We start from the raw sequence: 23,124 nt of genomic DNA on the forward strand, positions 1-23,124 counted from the left end.
GCAATTAGTTCAATCCTTGTAATAATTTTTTAATCACCTTATATAGAAACCTGGAATTTTTGCTAAAATCTACAAATCTCTACTTGGATTATCAATTTTTAATGCACTTGCACGAGGCACACACAATGTTGTGCTAACCACACTTATGAATTGAGGAGTCAAAATCCCTTATCTGAGTGAATCTTGGGCCTCACACATCCAATTATATGTGAGACACACATTATAAAACTGCATTTTTTTTTGTCTTTTCTTCATAATTGAATCCATTTCTCTTCTTCGTAACTTCCATAATAGCTTAGGTTTCAGGGTAACCATTTGATAGTTCATGTGGTTGGATAACATGCCCATGGAGTTGTTTGGCTAGGGAAAATTTAATATGATCTACAAGCATACTTCACACAAAAACTAAATCTTTGAATTTCTTTAAAAGTTCAACTAACAAGTAATAGAAACAATTGAATTGACAATATAAGATTATGTGAAGACACTAATTTACTACTATGAACGAGAGTCATCACTGTCCAAAACTTACACCGTTTGTTCGTATTCTGTTTTGGAGCCAGAATTAGGTGTATCTCAATGGTGAGTGATCCTGAATAGGTTTTGCTGATCTCAGATACAGTGGAGCGAGGTGGACTTGCAAGGTTACCACTCCAACATCCAAGTCAGTTCAAAATTCAAGATGAGTGTAATAAAAGTGGATATCACAATAGTGTACCTTAAATACCTTGTGTGATGATATTATACCTTAGGTTATTTGGAGTGGATTGACGTTGGTTTGGTACTTGACTTTTAGGGCCTTTGGCCGATCCATAAAAGTTTCCCCCAAGGCTTACTGGACGATTATTAGCTAGGGAAGTCTTAGCATTCGTCACCGGCCTTTGAGGATGTATTTCACTTTAGATTACAAGTGGGGACGCCTTGGGTTAGTTGCAAAATTAGTGGGGGATAAGTGCATTAAATGCTTTCCCATCATCAAAATGTTTTGTTTCTTTTTCCTAATATGTGGCTTGAGGTGATTAGTTAGGGACTCACATTGCTAAAGTGCACTCGAGTGTGCTTGAGTTTGCTTACATTTCAAAGGAGGAATCCAACCATAGATTTTGTAACCTCACCTTTCCGTTGATCTGGTCAGTTGTTCGCCTTTGCCTATATATATATATGGGTCGTTAAGTGTATATAAAACTTAACAAATTAGATTCCATTTATGCTTTTAGCCCCATTATTATAGCATCAAACTTGATTCCCTTTTTGCTGAAGAAGTTACGATGAGGAAGGATCTGAAGTCGTTATACACATGACTTGGTTATGACAAATGATTCGAAGCTGGTGAAGTGTCGGCTTCCTTGTACAAGAAGAAATATATTGATAAACACGTTATAGTGAGTGCATCCAATCGCGTAGAGAGTAAAGAAATCTTTGGTGAGGGCGAAATCTTTGGTTTTTTAACATGTGTGTTTGTATTTTGCAGATAAAATGAATCGTTTGCATAAGGTTTTCGCCATTGCCTTTGCTTAGGGTGTCAAAAATGGCCTCACTGGAAACATTCTAAAAACCCCGACTCTTAATTTAAAGAGATAAAATCATCATTTTAGGATGCTACTAAACATACATGCCTACTTTCCAGATAATTTCAAAAATCGCAGCGGAACTTAAATAATTAACATAAACTTTCAATATCTCTTCAGTTGAAATACTTAATAAAATTAACAAAATTCAAACAACAACTCTAATCAAATTAAACCACTCGTTCCTCGATGTTACAGATAAGAGAAAAACCCATCTAATAGCAAAAATAAATAAATAAATGAAGAGTGCTTTAAAGCCTTTTTCCAACTCACAACAACACTTACTCCTCCTAAGTATCTGTACAACATTATACAAAGCAACACAAAACAAACAAGAAAGAGGTGAGAATATTATTTAATATACTAACGGTGTAAAATAATGCAAGGGTAGCTTAAATCACACAATTAAGACATTACATTCATTTACACAACAACACACAAGTATGATCAATTTCACATAGCCTTTACTTATGCATTGTGACCCACAACTCGACTCAATGCATGTGGTATCAGTTGGACATCAGAGGTTTGTTACTGATTTCACCCACTCAACAATGGTTCCTCATTTGAACCAGATCCCCACTTTTGAACCCTGAATGATCACATTTCCCCACTTTTGAACCAGCAACTCGCCTATTTCACAACACAGACACGTACGATGCATGCCATACGATATTAATGCAACAACAACAATTATGGTCCCACTTCTAACAATAAACAACATGCAAATAAGCATTCACAGCAGTCCCCACTTCTAAACTACACACCTCAACAGAAGCAATTATATTTACATGCACATCATAATTTATTCAATCATTAGATCATCATCATAATTATTCACCTTGATCAATTAAATTCGTCAAGTACATCCAAACAGCAGCCAAACATCGACCGCACGAGAAAACAACATGAAAAATCAGACTGAACGCCCCAAAACTCAGTCACTGACATTGTGACGGTCAACTCATCACCCAACCCGTCTCTCTCTCTCTCTCTCTCTCTCTCTCTCTCTCTCTCTCTCACACACACACACACAATCTCATTATCCCATGACGATCGACAAGCAAATCTCACCTAGAGACCATGACGATCTCCCCGTGATAACGCTGAGGATCGTCAGCTTGTTGCAGGCGCGTGACGACCTACCTGTCACGCTGGGGACGACAATCACCTTGTTAATGGAACTCAGAACATGCATTTTTATACTAGAGCTCATTCGGAGTATAAATTACAACAATGACAATTATATTATTTAGATACACATCCACTCATCAAGTATAAATTACAACAACACATAAAATACAAGTTTACACAATAAACATGTATTAGGTCCGACCCAATTGACACTGATAGTCACATTTGAATGAAAAAGATTAACGTAATATTTTTTAAAGGTGAAAGAATTAAAACAAATTTTTTAAAGTTGATGAACTAAAATAAACTCCATACGAAAAAGGAAATTAAACGTTATAATACCCTTATATTATAATGTTAAACATTTATTCGATATAAATTTAGCTTTACAAAAAAAGATACAAAAAGATGGATCGTGTACCTTCAGCCAATCACATAACACTATTTAAGTTTTACATATTTAATTATTTACTAAATAGTATATTTGTTTGTTGTTTTCAAGACATTTTACACTAAGGATAACCTTAATCAACCTTTTAAATTGGATAAATAAGAATTAATCCTTTTTCATTCCATTTTGGTTTGAATTATCACTTCAACTGTTTCTTATAATTGACAAAGGTAAATATTTCACGCAAAACTCCTTATCACTCCACACACAAACTTCCCCTATCTTCTCTTTCTCATGGGGCCTCCATTTGAGCCTATCACTTTTTATTAGCATAAAAGACACAAGTGGCCATGTTTCTATTCTACACCTAGCATGAATAGCTCGTAGAACATGCAAAAGAAACTCCAAGATATTTATTTATATATAGAATATACTAATGAATTACCGAAAGGAATTGCTATAGCTACATGCATCTTTTTGCGACCCTTCTACCTTTTTGTATATCTTTAGCATTTCTTTTCTTGAACCACACGGGTTTTAAATTTCTAGTATCTGATTTTAAAGCTATATAGCCATCAAGTTCACGTCTAAAACTACACTTTATTCTCTATCCTTTTCACACCGCACGCCTCGTCCCTATTGAAAGTGATCGATTCTCATACTTATGTTTTTCTATATGTAGACTTTAACCTTCTATTCTCACCTTTACTTGATTCCTTTCTCCACTTTGAGTGATCACACTTGCAAAGTGTATAATATTAAAATTCTTTAACTACTTGTTGTCAAACCACTTGCTATTAGACAATTGTCATGCGACTAATTGGGTCACATCTCAAATATTCAATTTTGGACATTGGAGTATAAAAGTCTCACATTAGAGATAAAGATTGTAATTAATAACAATAATTATTCTTGGTGTGTTCTAAACAAGAAAATACGCAAGTGAATAAATAAATAATAAATGTATGAAAAATAATCTCATATATAAAATAGAGTATTTATTGACTTAACAAAAGAGTTAAAGAGAATAAAGTATTAAATAGACAAATGTGGTGGTCCAAAGTCTTATGTCACTCATCTCTTTCAAACATCTTTTGTCGGTGGCGACATTAGGTCAGAGGATGTGGACTTAGAGGCGTCTTATAGATGACACTTGAGCACTTAAGTACGACGCATTAGAGCAATCAAGTTACTCACGGTGTTCTACAGCGATGGCGCTCCGACGGCCACTCATGTTGATGATCATTGCTTAAGTTTAAATTTTGAATTTAGAAATAGACAACATTTCAACATTTAGTAAAAATAAATCAATTTTAAAAAATAATCAAGACATGTTTTTGCTTGAGCCGATACACATACTTAACAATCAATAATAGCCTCATTCAGATTAGATAAAACGAAATTAATCTTTGATTATTGTTCGAAGATTGAGTACCATCTGATTAAAAACAAAATCATCAATCTGACTTCAGATTAATGATGTCACTCCTTCATCTATGAACTTGAAGAAGACTTTAGAAACTCGAAAACAAACATTCCTGGCAAAATTATTGAAAGAATAATGTAAAATGAAATAACATGTAATGATATTTTAACTTCTATCTATTTGAATAACTATTATGTGCAACAAGGTTATAGATCTCTAAAATCCTATAAAAAAGAGAGACAATTCATACAATTAAAATACATATTTTTTATAATTTAAATAAATAATTCTCACATTCAATAATTATTAAGTTAGACATTAGAATATTGACGGATACCCTCTAATATTTAGAGCAAATCACAAACTCTATCAAATTACCCACTCATATCTAATTGATCCCACATACTTTAGAAAAAAAACATCTAGACTTAATAAAACCTAATATATATCTATACTCTCACACGAGGGGTCAATATTAATCTTATTTAAAATTGAGATCTAATAAGTTACTAATTTAGAATGGTTAGACATTATTAGCTAGCTAGCTAGTTTGTAGCATTAATAAATGTCCAATTAGGAAAAATATGATTTTTTTATTATACATCTCCTATCTCCAACTAGAAAGCTTTAGCTAGCCTTATCTTAGACTAGGAAAAAGTCTTATTTAAAAATTCCCAATTGAGGGATTGCATCTTTATGTAGTCAATAGTCATATTTAAAAATTCACCATGGATGGATGGACTGTATCTTTATCTACAAGTATACTTATTTATTTCCTTTTTCTTTCCCCCACCAGTAATGATTAAGCCTTTATCTAGGTTCATATAGTTGAAAACTTTCATGATTGAATCAAATATGAAGAGATTATGTTCATCATCTCACCGTTAATATTTATTAGGCCTTACAACTTAAAAGAACATATAATTGGGATTAAATAAATTCAAGGGTTAGTTATTATTGTTATATATAAGTGAAGCACATGGCATGATGAACCTTTTCTTAACAGCTTAATTTAATGTATTTTTATGCTCCTATAGTTGTTTATATTGGGATTAATATATTCTTGAAAACATTGAAAGTAGGTAAAGGTCATTACTCTATAACATTTTCTTTTAGGCATGCACACTTACACATGATATCTCACCTAATAAACATCACATGCTTGTACTCTAAAGCTAATAAATATTATTGCACTATATTAGTATATGACCGATACACTATAATTTCAATGCTTTATCTGTTTTGAGAAAGATTGTACTCTTGATTGGGGCGTGTCTCAATATTTTGTTGTGCTCAACTCAAACCCTTTTATTTCAAATTTTACAACTCTTTTTGGGGCATGCCTCAATATTTTGTTGTGCTCAACTCAAACCCCCTTTGTTTCAAATTTTACAACTCTTTTTCTTCTATCTGAATATTAATGTACATTGCACATTTCTAACACCTACTGTTAATATCTGATTTAGAATGAAAGCAAAAAATATTTGGTTTTCTACTTTTAAATAATTTATAAGATATATTTTTAGGATATATCGAACGACTATCCTATTTCAAATTCGACATGCAACATTAATCACATTTGGTAAAAAGTATTTAGATAAATTTATTTCATTTGTGATTGTTTGAGCCAAAAGACCTTAAGTAAGTTCATTTCACTTATCATTTTCTGGTCAACTATTCGAAAACTCGATTTTTACACTTAACAACATCATTCTGTTGTAGAGTGCATAAACAAGAGAAGTTATCAGTTATTTTTTTTCGTTGCAATAGTTTTCAAACAAATGGTTTATAAACTCACCACCATGATCACTTCGAAGAGTGATGATTTTAAAGTTAAAAAAGTTTTGGACAAGTTTAGTATATTTAACAAAAACTTTAGAGGTCTCTTCCTTATGGATTAGGAATAACGTCCAAGTAAATGTAGTATAGTCTTCTTTGACAACAAAGTCTTAATAGTTACCGCCTTGATTTTTTGTCTTTGAGGTGCCAAAAAGATTTAAATAGAGAAGCTCAAAAGATTTTGAAGTTGAAACAACATTTTTCTTTTGGTTTAAAAGAAACTCATGTTTGTTTTCCCATTGGCAACATCACAAAACCTATCTTTAGAAAACATTATGTTAGGTAAACCAACAGCTGGGTTTTTGGAAACTATCCTATTCATCAAGTCAAATTGTATGTGTCCTAAAAGTCTATCCCATAACCAAAAAACAATAGAATACCCCTTGTCACATAATTTACTAAAACTTAATATATTATGTTTAACCCATTTAACTAATAAAACACCATTTATGATGATTGTGAATGGATTTCTCACAACACATTCTCCATGAATTTTACCTTTATTGTTGCCTCCACACATGGCATGACCACGGTATTTGTGATCAAAATTGATGAACATCAAGTGTCCCCCGTCATTTGTCTTGAGCATCCACTATCTTGGAACAATATTCTTTTTACGGAGGCAAGACTATCATATAAGAAGTCAAACAGGTAATTTAGATACACAACTAATGGGTCCTGGAGGGTTAGTAAGAGGACACTTCGGTATCCATGGTATAATTTCATTAGGAACTTTGATATTTATAATATGGAAAAGAAACCTAATGTGACATTTATCACCACAATAATGACAAGTAGCTTTACATGAAACATTCATTCTATCTTTTCTAGTGATGTGGGTAGGTTTTTTTTATTAAAATTATTCCCCCTATCAATTGAAAATGTAGAAACAACATTAGATAGTGAAACCACATGTGTCAATTGTCCTTTTAGATTTTCATTTTCAATTTTTAAAGTTGGAAAAACATCACATTCCATTTTATCTATCTTTTCTGCTAAAGTATCTGAAACACATAATTTCTCTCTTACGAGATATGCATATGCTTCCTTTAAGGATTCTAAGGCATTATTAAAAATTGTAATTTCTCTTTCAAGTATTGAAATAATTTTTATTTCAAGATAAATTTTCTTAAACATGCCTAAAATATCAGCATGCTTTTCTCTAAATGCTTTCAACAACTAATTATAAGACGGTCTAAAAGCATAATCATATTCATTTACCTTCAAGCGTTTTTATTTTTTATTTTTGTGCTCCATTAAGCATTTGTTTGCATATTCATTATCATTTGAGTTGAAACTAGAAGAAGAAATTTCATCTTCATCTTTCCAAGCATATAAGCTCTACGACCTTTGGTATGCTTATCCATTATTTTGTAGAACTCTTTTTTATTGTTGAGTTTTATAAGGCTTAAGCATGTATGACTCTTTCTTTTTTATTTTCTTCTTTCTTATGCGGATAATATTTCTTAAAGTTAATCAGATTCTTGTCCGAATGCTTGAGCTCCCATATATATATATATATATATATATATATATATATATATATATATATATATATATATATATATATATATATATATAATATATTGTAGCGCTCGATGAATAAATTCATTTCTTTCTCTTTAGAAGAATCTTCATCATATTTCTCTAATTTTCATCATATTCCTCTTATTTTTATTTTTGTTTCTTTTTAATATTGACTTCACTTGTAGTAAGTCTTTTCAATTCATTTTCATGCTCAATAAGAATCTTCATGCTCAATAAGTTGGAGGTAACCTTAGGTTGGCATTCCCTGAACATTGATCTTAAAATTTTGTTAGCACAATCTTAGTTAGATAAGGATTTAGCAAAAATTTATAGCTTGTTGATTAAGTGGAGAAAACACATGTACATGGATTCCACGATTTTATCGGGTTCCACACGAAATAGTTTATACTTCTCTGACAATATGTTAATTTTAGATTTCTTTGCATCTTCAGTACTCTCATAGAGAACTTGAAGAACATTCCACTTTGAATGTGAAGTATTATGATGTGAAATTGAGTGATATACTTTCACGCTTAATACAAAAACAAGTATGTTTCTTGCCCTTAAGTCATAAGTTGCTTTTTTTTAGTTTTGTCATCTGACCATTTCTTTGGGGATTTTAGTGGATATGCCATCAAATTCACTTTTAGGGATAAAAGGTCCATCCGTGATAGCTACCTAAATCATTTTATCTACTAACATTAAGTGACATACATATTATTCTTCCAATAAGCATAGTTTCCACTTTTAAAAATAAAGACTCTATTGTATGTCCTTACAGATCATCGTTATCCATATTCTCAATTTTGGAGTCGTTAGACCTGGTTAAAAGATCAACTCTAAGGCCAATTATTAGGAGGGGGATGTGGACTCAAATTATCTAGAAGAAGGGGGGGGGGGGGGGTTTGAATAGACCTTTTTCCAAAATAACCAACTAAAAACTTACTTTTTGAAAATCAGAGTTCAATAAAAATCGCTCGGTGTAACAGCCCGAATTTTATTATTTGGCTAATTAAATAAGGATTTATTTACTTAATTTGGACGAAGTTTGATAATTAATTGGATCATCGGTGTTATTGAGAAACGTGTTCGGATTATTAAGTGAAGTTGGAATTTATTCGGTTAATCGAAAAATTAATAAAGTGGAATATGTAGAGGAATAATATTAGAATTAATATTATTATTGGATTTTTATTTAATTGAGATAGAGTCGGATTTAATTGGATTAATCGGAAAATAATATTAAGGGTAATAATATTATTTGTTGGAGCATAATTATTTATTTGAACTACTCTATTTCATCAATTGGGCCTAATTAATTAGGAAGTGGAATTATATGGGTTAAGCCCAATATGAATAATATAGTAAGGGTTGGAAGACTAGAGGTATCATAACTTTGTTCATTTGCAAAAGAAGAGGAGAAAGGAGACTAAGAGAAGAAGAAAGGGGAAGAACAACAAGGGGCAAAAGCTAGGGTTTAAAGCACATTGAAGAGGTAAGGGGGAGAATCCCTATTATTATGGGTTAGTATGATTGGGTTAATAGGTAGAAATATGTTTAGGTTGAAATCTCTAAGTTTTTATGGTTTTAAAATTGTTAGGTCTTTATTAGAAATCATTGAATATGATGAATAATAGTGTTATGATGTTTCTATTTGAAAATAGATGTTAAAAAATTATTGATAAGCTTTATGTGTTTTACAGTATAATATTTTGTTTGATTTGTGTTCGATTCCAATTAATGTAGTGTTCATATACTTGATTCATCTAAGATTCATATACTGTAGCACGAAATTTCTATGGAGATTGGTTTCCATGTAGTGCTAAACATCTATGCATATTTTACTTGTAAATTTCTAGGTACAGTGACGTTAAATTGAAATCACTCACTCTGAATGATGAAAGTTAGGAACATATAATAATTGGGTGAGTTACAAGTGATAGGTATTTCAATTGAATGCACTGTAACATCACGTTTCAATTCTTTAGTCTTGGAGCATCATGTTTTGAGTTTAATAATTTAGGTACTGTAGCGACATTTTAAGCTAAATTGAGAAAACAATTTAAATTGTTTCAAGTTTACTGATATGCATATTACTTCATTAGTATAAAATAATAATTAATAATATAATATTAATAATAATCTATTATTATTAGTATATTATATTTAGGAGTTTTGAATTAGAGATAAATATTTGGATTATTTGACCAATTTAAATTATTTTCAAATAAGTTAGAGTTGTCAATAGGGTTGTTAGAGTTGCCTTCGAGTTATTTAGAGTCAAATCTATGAACCGTATAATTAAAATTGTAGGTATTTGACTCATTAGAGTTATTTTCATTATTACTTGAGTTAGACCGTTAGCCAATTAAATTCATAAGAGTTATTCTTATATGTTTAGAGTTGTTAGTGTATGATGTCGGTGTTTGCTCTTTCGTTAAAACTTTAACAATTCATGTCTTTTGAACCGTAACCCGTTCGAGTCTCCGTTCGAAGCGTTAGAAAGCTAGCGCGATATTCTTTTCAATAAAAATGGTCTTGAGTAATAGAATGCTAGAAATTGGAAATGGAGTAGAAATAGAAGTGAATTAAATTAAGATAGTGTGATTATTAATTGGTTGATTAATTAATAGTGAAATTAATTTCAATGTGTTCAATTGATTAGCGTATAATTGGAATTGAATTGATTATTCGGTTTGTCAGTAAATTACGGTATTTTGAGGATTTGTCCGTAATTGTGTTTTGTCTTGAATATGTATGTTGAGAAATATATATTTCCATGCCAATGATGTTGTGCTAATATTGATTCTCTGTGAGTAGTTGGTTAATATTAATTCTAATGATTAATTGCTTGATGTTGAAAGTGTGTGTTCATGTATAATTGGCAAAATGAGAATTAAAATGAGATAGTGTGGTTACTAGTGTTAATTGGATTGTGTGAATCGTAATTGATTAATTGGCCTCTTGTATGTGTATGATGTGTGTGTTGTGAATGTTGTGTACAATTGGTGGATAATTCATAGGGTTGAATTATTGTGATATGCGGAAAGTTAAGATGGTAGAGATGATCTTAATTGCATATATTTGTGACATTGTACATGCATTCATATCATAGCGTGCCTTGAAACACAGGTGGATTTGCTTTGAAACACAAGCGGGCTTGGATTCTAGAGTGAATCGGAAGCCGTAAACTATATGTTTACAATTGGTGGACTTTGGTCTTGTCCGGATCGGAAGTGTGGCTTAGATTCTCGAGCTATGAATCGGAGGCCGGTGAAACTCAGAATTTCACATTGGTACCACATGCATAGTGTCACATGTTTCATTGAGTCACGTTAGAGTTATGTGATAGTTGATTATGTGCATTATGTTGTTATGATGTGTGCATGAATGTGATAATTGATTATGTGCATGATGTTGTTGTGATAAGTGTACGAATGAACAATTGATTATGTGCATTGATGTTGTGATGCTATGTGTATGAGTTTGGTAATTGATTATGTACACTTGGTGTTGTAGTGATAATTGTATTAGTTGATAATTGAGAAGGGGTGATGTTTGAATACGTAATTGGTTAAATGCGAGAATATGTGATAATTATGGCTATGTATATAATTGAGAATATAGTATTGAGATATTATACTCTTATACTTGGTGTATGCTTAATATATGTGAATTATGATTAGTATTAATTTCATGATTAGGCAAGTGTAATGCATTCCTATAATTGTTGATTTAACCATTGTATCTCATTATACTTTCTTCATAATGGTTCGTATTCTCACCCTTCTGTTTTAATGTTGCCCTCGTTTGGCGACATGCAGGTTTGACGATTAGTAGCTGGCGTGTGATCTAGTCGGAGTTTCTTCCGAGTTACTTGGTAATTAAGTAGCGAGTCAATACTCTGGTCATGTAACACTGGGTAGCTTAGACGTTGAACTCATGCTCTATTTGTTTATGCATTTTGTTATAACTTGCGAACATGTTTAATTAGTTACTTGTTGTTGAGAGGCCTTAAGCCAAATATTATGATTATGGTTATCTTATGAGTTGTTTATGGAGATATGATCATGGTATGGGACATGTATCATTTATATGAAACACATGAGTATCACTTTCCGATGTTAATGCATACTCTGGATGAATTATGATTATATGTAAGGTGTTATTTGAAATGACCAGGTGTATTGTATTTTGTGGATAAATGCTGTTGGTTTTAAAAGCTTTTCAGTTTCTGAAAACGTCGATGTGACGCCCTTTGAGTTATATGCATGCTTATTCTCTGATTATATGCTTATTATTTTATGGGGTAAAAAGGGGTGTTACACTCGGCGTAGTAGAAGTTTCATTCAAAATATATGCTTTTGGATTGATTGTAATAAACACTTAACCAAAAACAAAATGAGCGATAAATGAAAAGAATAAATCAGTCAACGATTTCTAAAAAGAAATTAAATCTAAACATGTTAGTCTAAACAAAATATGAGAGAGAGTACACAAATTTAGAGTTATTCGACACTTCGTTCTCGCTTGTGTCTACTCCCCTCTCCAAAAGTTTCCCATTGAAAATTTGTTGTTCTTGCTCTATTTTTTTGACAATTCTTACATAGTCTTTTAATACATTCACAATTCAAGATAATGCTGAAAATAAACGATCTTCTATCTGAATTCTCTCTTTGACTATATACAGGGTCTGACACTGGTTTCTATGAAATCTTTACTCAATCTCAACTTCTATCTTTTTGCTTCAAGAATTATGCTCCAAGCATCCTTTTTGCAACGACCTTTACTCAGTCCTACCAGTTCCTTGCTTGAGCCTAAACTTGTCTGAAGAGGAGAAAAGCTCCAGTTTCGTTCGTAGCATCTTCCACATAGCTCTACCGAGATGCCTACCCTGAAATCTTCTAAAATCTTCACAAAAATTTAATCACATACAAACCTTCTCACATAGAACTCACACCATCGGTTGAGAAGCTAATCCAAGCAACAATGGTATAAGCAAAAGGCTGAAGATGAAGATATATTTCAATTGCAAACTCAAAACAAAAACTCAAATTTCTTTTTTGAAATTTTGAGAGAAAATGTGTGTTATGTATTCTAAATAATAGAATTTTATGAGAGATATATGGAAAAATGATTTATATGTGGTGGAAATTAGGAATAAAAATAAGAGAAAATACTCATTTGATTCGAGTCAAGAGAAAATGGTATGAGTCGAATCAAGAGAGTGGATGATTTGAATCAAGAATTAAAAACCAAGAAAACCTTATCCTATGATTCGAATCAAGTTTTTGTTTTATGATTCAAGTCACGTAATTTGAGTAATCTAAATCCATGATTCAAATCAAAATTAGAGAACCAAAATCCAAAATTTGCAGCCAAGAATTGATTCGAGTCAAACATTTTAATGATTCGAGTCAAAACCTCCATGATTTGACTCATGCTTTACTATGAATCAAATCAAACACAGAAAAGAAAAATCCTATTTTTCAAATACATATTTGATTCGAGCAAGACTTTATCATGATTCAAATAAAGAAGAAAATTATGATTTTTCACATTCAATTTGATTCGAGTCAACCAATTCTCTACACTACTACAAAAAAGACTTTCACCTCGATTGAGAAATGTATTTCACCTCGGATGGGATTCTGAGGTAACGAAGGGTTTCATAGAAAATGTGTTAATTTTTCCCTTGAGCTATTGGCTGAGGTGAAAAAATAGAAATCATGCCACTTTTTCTCATAGTTGAAATACTGACTAAGGTGAAAAGCTGCTTGCCCACGGGTTTGAATCTTGACAACATCATTTTGACATTTTCAAAATGGCGCCTTGTAATGACTTTTTCTCATTGTTAGAATACTAACTGAAGTGAAAAGCTTAACTTTTCATCTCAATTGTGCCTTTAACCCGAGGAGATAGGTTGAGGGAGATCACTTTCCCCTTAGCTAGGAGATCCAACAATGGAGAAATACATTAATTTTTTTAAATATAAAATTTTTAATTTTACATATTTTTCATTATAATCTATATTTTTATTAAACATAACATAAATAGAAATAGCAACAAAACAAACAAAATTTATGAACAAAAAACCTAAATGACACATATTATGAAAGAAAATTTTACACTGTTACATCAAAACCAAAACACAAACATTTCATATATTATTACATCAAACTAGGAAGCAACCAACAAACAAAATTAGTGCGCATTTGGGTCATTATCTAAAGGAAGCAAGATGCACAACACGAACACATGTATATTAGTGTTTGATCATTAAACAACTATTAGTTGAAATAGTAACACTTGTTAGTATAACAGTTGTTGGAACACATGTAAAAACACTTAAAAATAATAAAAATAATAAATTATGAATAAACAATAAAAATATTTACTTGTTAGTTTTCTCGTATAACTTCTTAATGATCATAATGAATAGCATGTACATCATATGAATCATTTTCTGCATATGAAGTATGCACATGTGTTGTAAAATACTTTCTAAAAATAAAATAAAAATCCTTGTAAAATCATGCATTTAAGTTTAAAACTTTGCTAATTAACATATAAAATGAAAACATTGTTAAGTCGCGTTGTAATATATCTACACCTGTATTATATTAGACACACATTAAACCTTCAATCTCAACAACATAAAACCTTCAATTTAAATAACAACAACAACAACATAAAACCTTTAATATCAATAATAACAACATTCAACCTTTTACTGATCTTAACAAAAACAACAACGTAAAACCTTTAATCTCAATAACAATAACAATAAATCTTTTTACTTATTTCAACAACAACAACAACGATAATAAACCTTTTACTTGTCTCATCTTAACAACAACAAAAACAAAAAATTCAATCTCGATCTCAACAACAATAATATTAAACCTCTAGGCTTTAGGGTCTCAACAACAATAACAACAACATTATTGTAACATGAATAGTGAAATATTTCACGCACCAAAAATGTGATAAAGAAGTCAATGAAATGAGTTTTGTGTTTCCTTCTTGCGAGTTTCATGTTTCCTTTCTTTGATTCATACGAGTTGGAGAAGATATGATGGAGGTTAGTGAAGAAATAATGCTTTTTATGTCTATGGAGACGGGGTTTTTTCTAGGATGTTGTTCTATTATGAAGGGAAATAAGCTATAACTTAGTTTATGTAATTTTTTTAATTTAAAATAAAAAGGAGTGAAGTGAGTTGTAGTATTATTGTAAATTGAGTTGTAGTATTATATCTTGCTTGTAACAGTGTAACTCTAATTCATCAAAGAAATAAAAATAAACTATAGTTGCTCTATGTTAGGAAGATCGTAAAGTCCCACATTGGTTAGACATAGAACTTGAAAGTAGTTTATATAGATTTGCATGCCTCACCTTACAAGCCGGTTTTGTCAGGATGAGATAAGTCAAACTCAAATATGATATCTGAGCCTATTGATCGGACCATGAACCACCCACCATTAATATCCACACACCAAGCCCAAAAGAGATTTGGGCGTGAAAGGGTGTCTTAGAAAGATCCTAAAGTTCCACATTGTTTAAATATGGAGCTTGAAAATAGTTTATATAGGTTAGCACCTCTCACCTTACAAGCCGATTTTATAGAGATGATATATATCAAACTTTAATACTCTATAATCGCAGAGATTTAAATGATTGACTAAACCTCATTAATAAAAATCGATCGTGTTCATTGTGATTGACTTTCGTTACTCTTTAATATTCTATATATGGCCGGCCATAAGCACGTGGAACAGGATCTGTTGCACTAGACCCACTGATTTTAAAGGGCCTCAGTTTCTAAAGTGTGTAACCTTATAACTTTTGTTTATTTTTTAATTTGAACAAACTTAAACTAATTTGTGTATTATAAAAGGAGGACTCAAATGGACCATATATGTTAATATTTCAGCTTTCCGTTAGATAGAGCAAGTGAAATCACAATCAATTATTTATTTTTAAAAATTGATTATAATGACACTGGATGGAGTGTAGTCTTTTACATTGTATCCATTAATTCTTATTTAAAATATGTCATTCATCGCTACACGAAATAAAATATGTCATTCATCACGACTTTGCTCATGTTGTTGTTAAAATAGCTTAAAAGTTTTATCATTTAAATTTATTGTAGTTCTTTTTATTATTATTATTATTATTATTATTATTATTATTATTATTATTATTATTATTATTATTATTATTATTAAAATTTAATTTATTAATTTTGAATTATTATTATTATTATTATTATTATTATTATCACAATTCTTTTATTATAGTAATCCTGTTAAAATCAAAAGCAATTAAATTTTATTTAATTTAATATTAATTTTTTTTTAACTAAATATTTTTGAAATCAAAATATTTTATTATTATATTTGATGGTAACATGAATTTAAATAGTCCACGGGTAGGGACTATGATTACACCATATATCTCAACTTTATAGCAGTGTTTTGAAAATCGAATTGAAATGGTCAGACAAACCAATGGATTGTAAATTGGAGGGGTTATTGGTCTGGTCTGAATGCTGAACCGGGATATGCTACTGAACTGGCGAGAACCAGTCAAAACTGGTGAACCGACAGTTTTAGAAAATCGACGGTTCAAATGCATGTTCTTTTTTTCCGCACAAAACAACACCGTTTTCATGAATTTTTTTCAAGAAAATATAATTAGACATTCCAACCTTATTTGGAACAACTTTTTTTTCTGTTTGCAATTAGACCTGATTTAAAATATATTAAAATTTATATTTTATATTGTTTTGTTGTTAGTGATGATTATATTTAGAATTTGAATGTAAAGAATAAACATGCGAAATTATGATATTTTGAAATTTTAAAATTTGTAGATGATATTTTTTTTAAAGGCAGAGTCATCTGATTCAACCGATTTAATAAATATTTAGTATTACAATGAGTTATCCGATTTAATCCGATTTAGTCATACGATTCGACTAGTGACCCAATAATTCAACCAATGGATCAGTGACTCAGTACTATCACCGATTTGATGATCGTTCTGGTTTTTAAAACACTGCTTTATAGAGTTATGGTGTAAAACCGAATTTCTATCACGTGTCAAAGAGAATGGTGAATTGTGTCTATGTTATAATTTTTCTAAGAATACATTCCTCTGTGTTGTTTGTACTTTTGATTTAAAAAGAATAATCTACTAGTTGTAAGGGCCGGCCCAACAAGTCTTGAGGCCTGAGGCGAAATTTAAATTTAGTATTTTTAAAATAATAAAAATATTTTTAAATTAATATATTTTACATTTTTTGGATATAAAATTATTGAATTATTATAATCAATTTCATTTAATATTTTGTTTTCAATTGATAATAAATTAACTCATCTTAAATTTTTATTATTTAAAAAAATCACAATTGAAAAATGATGTCATAATTTTAAAAAAAATACCTAGATATTAAGTCTTCTATAATATTTAAAAAACTCAAAGTTTTATCATTTATACATATAATTAAAAAAACTCGATATTGTAAATGATTATTATTAGTATTATTATTATATATTTTATTTAAATGTTATTATTTAATTATTATATAAAATAATGAAAAAATATATTTTTAGAAAAAATCAATTAATTAGAATTATAAAACTATAAAATATAAAAGTGAGGCCCTAAGCGGTAGCCTTGGTAGCCTACCCCTAAGACCGGCCCTGTTAGTTGTTCATGTTCCTCTTTTCACACGGAGACGAAAAACTAACGAAGAAGAAAAAAATGAAAATGAAAATTATCATAGTATTTTTGATAATTTTATTTTAAAGATTAGAACAGGATCTCCAATTTTATTAGGCTGGTCCTAATTCTATACTAGTTGCTGTTGTTCTAACAGTACAGTTTAAAAAATGAGAATTTTTTTACTCACCTCCTCACTTTCTTGGTCACCCCTGGTGAAATTCTGAAAATACCCCCTGCTTCGGAAATGCATTTCCGAAGTCACTTATTTTATGAAAAAAAAAGGTGATTTCGGAAATGTACTTCTGAAAACGTGTTTTTTTAATGAAAAACACTGATTTCGGAAATGTACATCCGAAATAATGTTTTTTCCCAGAAAATTGGTGAGTTCGGAAGTGCATCTCCGAATTCACCCCCTTGGAAGAATTCGGAAATGTACTTCCGAAATAAGGTCTGGACAGAAGAAAAATAACAAACAACAACGATTCAATTTATTTAACGGATGAAGATTACATCGATCACATTACATAAGATTAAAGTTACATATTGTTAAACACGGGTAGGTGAGGATAAGTCAACATTTTGATAACGTCGGCCCCCGATCTTTGAAGTTTCGCATCCAACTCGATCGGACCCTTCGAAGAAAATCGGTCGAAAATTGTCCACAAAACCACTAAATCTTCATCGTTCTTGATCTCAAAAGGTGTGAACTCAACGTCTCCGTCGTCGTTAAGCGATGGCGAGCGGTACTCGAGCTTGACAACCTTTCGATTTTCCGGATATTGCAATAGCGTGTTGAGCGACGTTATCAAGTCCGTAAACGGCGTGTCGCGCGAGAAGCGGAATTAGAACGACATCGGGTAGCCACTGGTGAAGTAGACGAATGCTAGGTGGGGGTAGGTTTGTGTCATTTGTGTTTTGTGGTGTGAAGAGGATGAAGAAGAGTGTGTTGTATTTATAGACTTATTGGAGTAATAATGTCCCAACAAACCTTATCCTGCATTCAGTGGAAGTTTCAGAAATGAACTTCCGAAATTGGTCTGAAAACATGTATATTTCGGAAGTTCATTTCCGAATTATGCAGAAACAGAGGTGAATTTTGCATTTTGTGCATTGCATTCTGTTTTGGGTTAACAATACCAAAATCATACAAAATAGGCATAAAATAGGCAATGACAACATAAAACATACTTATATTATATATGTATTGAATCGATCCGATTTTACATGGTAAACAAAATACATACAAAAAAGACACACACCGGTCATTACAAACAAAAAACGGCCCGGTAAAAACTAAAACTCGCCGAACCAATCGGTGGCGCCTAAATCTAAAATAGGTATGTTCTTCGACCGCTCTCTATTTTGCTCACGCTCTTGGCTCACCATTTCTTCAAACTCCGCCATTCTTGAAACGAAAGGATCCGGCAAAGGATCCGACCGAGGGCCCATTTTCAAGACTTTAAGATTGTGTCGTTCCTTGTAAACTTGCTTGATATTTGAAACGCTATCCGGTTTTTTCCGCTTCAAATCGGCAAGTATGTTGCGAGGCGCCACTTTGACTATCGATAAATCCAAAATCACATTCTTCTCTTCGCGGGACAAACGACACGCCATTGGATGCCCGTGTAACTTGGCATCCAAGGCATGATTATGAATTCCACAAATGACGCTTAAACGCCATAAATCATCAACCCTCCGAGTTACGCGCAACTTAAACGGACACCCACACTTTCTCGATCCCATGTCTTCGTGTTTTAACACCCGGCTTGTTTGTACATAACTCCCACCCCGCTCGCAATTCAAAACGACAAAAGCTTTCCGTCTACTATTTCCATTGTCGGACCTTAAAATAACAATTCCAAATCCAAGTTTACTAGCTTCGTTATGAACCCAATCAAGCAATTATTCACGACTAGCGAAGCTCCGATCATTTGTAAATTGTTGTCGTACATCAACCGCATCGATCATCGATTTAACGTCGATAACCGGATCGCTATTAACGTTGACAACTTCCACAACTACTACGTCATCGTGCACAATGTTGTCCGGATGCACCATACCTAACATATGCAAAAATTAGCAAAATTGGCCAAAACTATTTTTTTTTACTGCCAGGGATGATTTCGGAAGTACATTTCCGAAATTTGTTAGGTAACATATTTCGGAAATGCACTTCCGAACCATCGCAGTTTCCATCATAGATTTCATCAATCAATGTAGGGAAATAGGGAATGAAATGAGAGATGTTTACCTCAAATTGTAGCTTTCCATGCTACCTTTAACGTGATCAATGGTTTGAAACTTGATTTTGAGACGAAAAATTGATTGATTTTGATGGAAGTTTTGGAGAGGGTTTGGGTTTGTTTTGGAGAAAAATGATGAAATAGTGAAGGAGGGAAAATTGTATATGCAGATTTATTTTCGGAAATGAACTTCCGAAATATTACATGACTGTAAAAAGCAACGTATTTTTTGAATTTTCATGCATTTCGAAAATGCATCTCCGAAAACACCAAAAAAAGGGTGTTTTCGGAGATGCATTTCTGAAGTGTAAAAAATCTAAAAAAAAATTACTTCGGAGATGCATCTCCGAAGCAGGGGCAAATGGGAAATTTCGCTGGGGTGACCCCATAGAAAGTTGGGTATTAAAAAATTCATCAATCTTTATCCACAAATTATGACTAATTAATATAAGTAGAAGAAGTTCTTCCTAGGAAGAAAAGTAGATGAAAAAACAAAATTAGAACGTGTGGTTCTCAACTTTTTCTTCTAAAAGCAAGTGTGAAAATTGGGCAATGTTATGTGTAAACCCTTCAAAAGTTCAACAGTCACATTCTTCACATATGATATGCAATAAGAGAGGAATGAGTGGTGTTGAAGTAGCTTTCAAACTAAGACAGGTTCTAATGTGAATCGTTTACTGTGCAGGTGGGGGTTGAGACTTTAGGTTATATTCCATAGTGTATTATTTTTGTATGATAGTATGATATATATGATTATTTTCCGTTTAAGTTGTTACGTAGATTAATATATAACACAAATTGGTTGACTCATTTCCATCAATACCAACCAAATGATCATGGCAATTTGGCAAATATTAAAATCAATTTATGAAAATGTCCCAAGTCTAATGTCAACACATCACATGATAGATGATTTACCTTCCTTAATTTCCTCTTTCTTGCGCCAACATTTTCGAGGGTCTTAAAAAGCTACTATATAATATAACTAAACCCGTACTAAAATGTTTACCAAAAAATAAAGTTCCGTACAAGAATAGTGTTCTTTAAGATTATATTTTCAGTTGACAAATTTATAAAATTATTAAGAAGAGGAGCATTAAATATTGTATATAAACATAAGTATTAATGACATAATAAAATTTAATGTGAATTTACGAGGTTGATCATTTTAGTGGTATTGTAGTATTGTTAGTGTGATGATTTGTGGATGATGAAGAACTTCTACATTTTTCATTATGAAAAATACTTGCATGAACATTAATGGTTTTACAAACAACCAATCACAAATTTTTATTAATTAAAAAACAAAAATATTCTTTTTCTCTCTCCTACTTAATCACAACCACCCCATTAATCCAATTAAAAAAGAAGTTAAATTTTAAATAAATTTAAAAATTTCTCCCTAACACTAATAATTTATGTTCGTATCCATGAAAGTTTTTCTCATTATGTAGTTATTTAGCAGGAATATTACAATAAGTAGAAGAAGTGCTTAAATCGCAAATGGATAAACATCACTTTTGTTATAATAAATGATTATCATTGAAATCAGCGACGAATCAGAAATTTTATCTTGTGGGGACAATTAAAATACTTAATTATTTAGTATTTTATTTTAACATTTAAAAAAAATATTATGCACATAAATTATTAAATACAATAGTTTACTTTAGTGCAATGATTATGCACTTTATATCGGAATTAATGTGTTGGTTAAAAAATAAATACATATTGATTTTTTTTAATTGGAGCTGTCAGACTCTGTGAATAATATTGCATTAGTTTCAATATATTAACACACCACATCAACACACCATTTTATATATATATATATATATATATATATATATATATATATATATATATATATATATATATATATATATAAAAGTTAAAACCTTAGTGGGGTCAGTTGCCCACATAGTGTTTAAGGTAGATCCGTCCCTGATTGAAATATACAATTATATAATTGATGAACAATGGGGTTTAGGGTATGTGGAAATGAAGAGAAAGAGAGAATGAACAATTTCATTGGTTTTAGTCGATGATGCTTCTAAGACATTTATACAAGTATTAAACAACAATTAAGACCTAAAACCTGCGTTGCATAGGTACCGGTACGTACCCAGTACCCGTTATGGGTACTGGTACGTGGTACGACATTTTTAGAAAAACTAAGGTATGGGTACGTTAGTATAATGCTTTAAAAATACAATTACAAAAATAACTAAACAATTATATTATTTAAATAATGATAAAATAATAAAATTAAAAAATAATTTGTTTAAATAAATCCCACAACTTCAAGAATACCAGCTCCATCAAATAGATCCAATTCATCTCCACCAATATCCCATATTTTTGTTACTCCTTCATTATAAATCTTACTCTTTCTTGAAAGAAGACGAAGATTTGTATGAACAAAAACTAAATCCTCAACTCTTTTTGGAGGATTGAGCCTATTCTTTTTTAACGAGTGAATGAATTCATATGTGCTCCAATTTCTTTTCAATGAGCCTATTTCTTAATTTTTCTTTCAGTTTTTTATTTATAAATAGAATAAATAAGTAATCTAATTTTTACTTAAGCCCAAATTATGTTATCTAAAAAAATTTAAAATAAAAAAAATAGATACGTGTATCAAATGTGTACCGGTTGGTGTACCAAAGTAAAATAAAAAATAAAAAAATTGGTACGGCTTCGGTGCGTACCGTACGAGTACCGTACGCGTACCGGTACTTTACCTTAAACGGAGTACCCGTGCTTCACAGCCTAAAACACATCATCCAAATAACAGAAAAATAAAAAACTTGAACCTGTAACCGGTAAACACAAAGAGTTAACCGGTTACAGCTGTTACAACAATTAAATCAATACATTGTTAATCTGTTATGTTAACTGGTTACACATGCGATGATTTCTTTTTCTTTTGTTGCTCAGAAGTGATTTTGTTCCAATTGTAATCGGTTACACCCTGTGTTAATCAGTTACAAGACTTGACTTAGTGTATTTTCACACAACACACCAACTTAGTTCAAGTCCCCAAGTCTTCCATACCCTTGCTCATCTTCAACCTCTTGAGAACATCAATTGTGACTCTCTTAGCAATAAATCAACAACTTGGTCCTCACTTCTACAATATCGCAATCTTAACCTGCCTTCACTAACAAGCTCCCTCGAGTAGTAAAACCTCATCTCAGTGTGCTTGCTCCTCCCATGTGCAATTGGGTTTTTAACAAGGTTAATGGCTGGAACATTATCAA

Source organism: Vicia villosa, linkage group LG2, assembly GCF_029867415.1.
Source record: "Vicia villosa cultivar HV-30 ecotype Madison, WI linkage group LG2, Vvil1.0, whole genome shotgun sequence".
NCBI classification, from domain to species: Eukaryota; Viridiplantae; Streptophyta; class Magnoliopsida; order Fabales; family Fabaceae; genus Vicia; species Vicia villosa.